Source organism: Macaca nemestrina, chromosome 8 (genome assembly GCF_043159975.1).
Source record: "Macaca nemestrina isolate mMacNem1 chromosome 8, mMacNem.hap1, whole genome shotgun sequence".
In the NCBI taxonomy this organism is placed as follows: domain Eukaryota; kingdom Metazoa; phylum Chordata; class Mammalia; order Primates; family Cercopithecidae; genus Macaca; species Macaca nemestrina.
Window position 1 is genome coordinate 18,866,912 of NC_092132.1, and position 3,489 is coordinate 18,870,400.

The window sequence follows — 3,489 nt, forward strand, 5'->3', positions numbered from 1 at the left end:
AATTCTTTTCTCTTAATTCCCTATGTATTGGGTTGGTGCCAAAGTAATCATGGTTTCTGCATTGTTGAAATTTGCCATTTCATGCCATTTCTATTTGGAATACATTCTTAAATAAATGCGGTTATGTTACACATCATTTTAATGTGCATTTCTTGCTTTATGTTTTTTGCTAATGACTTATTACTTGCTGTTTATTTTATGTTGATTTTAGACTATGGATAAAAAGCAAATTCGAGTGATTTTCTTATTTGAGTTCAAAATGGGTTGTAAAGCAGCGGAGACAACTTGCAACATCACCAACGCCTTTGGCCCAGGAACTGCGAATGAACGTACAGTGCAGTCATGGTTCGAGAAGTTTTGCAAAGGAGACAAGAGTCTTGAAGATGAGGAGCATAGCGACCAGCCATCGGAAGTTGACAACGACCAAGTGAGAGAAATCATTGAAGCTAATCCTCTTACAGCTACAGGAGAAGTTGTCAAAGAACTCAACATCAACCATTGTATGGTTGTGTGCATTTGAACCAAATTGGAAAGGTGAAAAAGCTCGATAAGTGGGTGCCTCATGAGCTGAGTGAAAATAAAAAAATTGTTGTTTTGAAGTGTCATCTTTTCTTATTCTATCCAACAACAATGAGCCATTTCCTGACTAGACTGTGATGAAAAGTGGATTTTGTACAACAACTGGCAACAACCAGTTCGGTGGTTGTACCGAGAAGCTCCAAAGCACTTCCCAAAGCTAAACTTGCACCAAATAAAAGGTCACAGTCAGCCTGGCATGGTGGCTCATGCCTGTAATGCCAACACTTTGGGAGGCCGAGGTGGGTGGATCACCTGAGGTCAGGAGTTCGAGACCAGCCTGGTCAACATGATGAAACCCCATCTCTACCAAAGAAATACAAAAAAATTAGCCGGGCATGGTGGCGGGTGCCTATAATTCCAGCTACACAGGATACTGAGGGAGGAGAATCGCTTGAAGCAGTGAGGCAGAGGTTTCAGTGAGCCTAGATCATGCCATTCATTGCACTTCAGCCTGGGCAACAAGAGTAAAACTCCATCTAAAAAAACAAAACAAAACAAAACAAACAAACAAATAAAAAACACATACAAAACAAAACAAAAAAACCCGCAAAAGGTCACCGTCACTGTTTGGTGGTCTGCTGCCGGCCTGATCCACTACAGCTTTCCGAATCCTGCTGAAACCATTACATCTGAGAAGTATGCTCAGCAAATTGATGAGATACACCAAAAACTGCAACACCTGCAGCTGGTATTGGTCCACAGAAAGGGCCCAATTCTCCACAACAACACCCGACTGCATGTCACACAGCCAATCCTTCAAAAGTTGAACAAATTAGGCCAGGTGCAGTGGCTCATGCCTGTAATCCCAGCACTTTGGGAGGCCAGTGTGGGCGGATCACTTAAGGTCAGGAGTTTGAGACCAGCCTGGCCAACATGGTGAAAATGTAAAAATTAGCCAGGCATAGTAAAATTACAGGCATAGGTGCCTGTAATCCCAGCTACTCGGGAGGCTGATGTGAGAGAACCTCTTGAACCTGGGAGACGGAGGTTACAGTAAGCTGAGATCGCGCCACTGCACTCCAGTCTGGGAGACAGAGTGAGACTCTGTCTAAAAAAAAAAAAAAGGTTGAACAAATTGGGTTACGACGTTTTACCTCATCCACCATGTTCACCTGACCTCTTGCCAACTGACTACCACTTCTTCAAGCACCTCAACAGCTTTTTGGAGGGAAAACACTTCACAACCAACAGGATGAAGAAAATGCTTTTCAAGAGTTCATCAAATCCGGAAGCATGGATTTTTATGCTACAGGAATAAACAAACTTATTTCTCATTGGCAAATATATGTTGATTGTAATTGTAATGGTTGCTATTTTGATTAATAAAGATGTGTTGCAATTACGTTTGCATCAACCTCAGGTTGCAGTTTATTTATTTATTATAAAGTAATATCTCAGGAATTTATTTATTTATTTATACCTTCCTGAGAACTTTTTCCCTTACATTCTGTTACTTTTGTATCCATTGTTTTCTGGCCACTAAACAGACAGCCTAGTGGAGTGGTTGCTATAGACTGAATTGGGTCCCCCACCCAAATTTATCTGTTGGAGTCTGAATTCCCAGTACCTCAGAATGTCACTGACTGTTTTTGGGGACAGACTCTTTAAAGAGGTCATTAAGGGCCAGGCTTGGTGGCTCATACCAGGAATCCCAGCACTTAGGGAGGTTGAAGTGGAGAATTGATTAAGCCCAGAAGTTCAAGACCAGCCTGGGCAAAAAGTGAGACTGAGTCTATACAAAAAGTCAAACAAATTAGCTAGGTATGGTGGCACAAGCCTGTGGTCCCAGCTACATGGCAGGGACCTCCTGAGGCCGGAGGATCACTTGAGCCCAGGAGATTGAGGCAGCAGTGACCATGTTTGTACCACTGCACTCTAGCCTGGGTGACAAAGTGAGACCCTGTCTCAGAAAAAGAAAGAACGAAAAGGAAGGAAGGAAGGAAGGAAAGAAGGAAGGAAGGAAGGAAGGAAAGAAGGAAGGAAGGAAGGAAGGAAAGAAGGAAGGAAGGAAGGAAGGAAGGAAGGAAGGAAGGAAGGAAGGAAGGAAGGAAGGAAAGAAGATCATTAAGGTTAAATGAGATCATTGGAGTGGGCCCTAATCCAAAGTTACCGGTGTTCTTATAAGAAGAGGAGGTAAGGACACAGATACACATACAGAGAAGACCGTGTCAAGATATCAGAGGAGATCAACAAGCCATCGGCAAGCCAAAGAGAGAGGCCTTAGAAGAAACCAACTCTGTCGACACTTTGATCTCAGACTTGTAGCCTCCAGAACTGTGAGGAAATACATTTCTGTTTTAAAACTACTCAGACTGTGATACTTTTTTATGGCAACCCGAGAAAACTAATGCAGTGGCCAAGGATGCAGACTCAGGTAAAACTCCCTGCTCCAAATCTACAGGCGTGACCATGGATGAGTTACACAAACATTCAGTGCTGAAATTTGTTGATGGCAGGTGGGGCATAGAGGAAGACGGTAGAGGGTGCGCTTTGAGATTGGTCAAGTCCAAGAGGAAGTGAGAGTATGGGATAAGATAGAGAGAGTGTGCTTCCAAACTGCTGCTTCCTCAAGTCACTTCTCATCTGGAGAGAGCAGAAGGGACAGTTGCATTTTGCTAGTGGAGTTTCCTCCTCATAAAAGGGGACATCAAGAGTGGGAAATAAGTTCCCCTCTCTCTTAGTCCATTTTGTGTTGCTGTAACAGAACTTGTGAGGCTGAATAATTTATAAAGATAAGAGCTGTATTTAGCTTACGATTCTGTTGGTTGGAAAGTTCAAGGTTGGGCAGCTCCATCTGCTGAGGGCCTCCCTCATACTGCTTCCACTCATGGCAAAATGTGGAAGGGGAGCAGGTGTGTGCCAAGTGACCACATGGCAAGAGAGAAAGTTAGAGAGAAAAACAAAAGAACA

General features: G+C 43.2%; 1 pseudogene; it reads left to right on the forward strand.

The window, feature by feature from the left end:
• The first annotated feature begins 214 nt into the window (after positions 1-214).
• Positions 215-1,902, forward strand: LOC139355640 (histone-lysine N-methyltransferase SETMAR-like; annotated as a pseudogene).
• Positions 1,903-3,489: the final 1,587 nt, after the last annotated feature.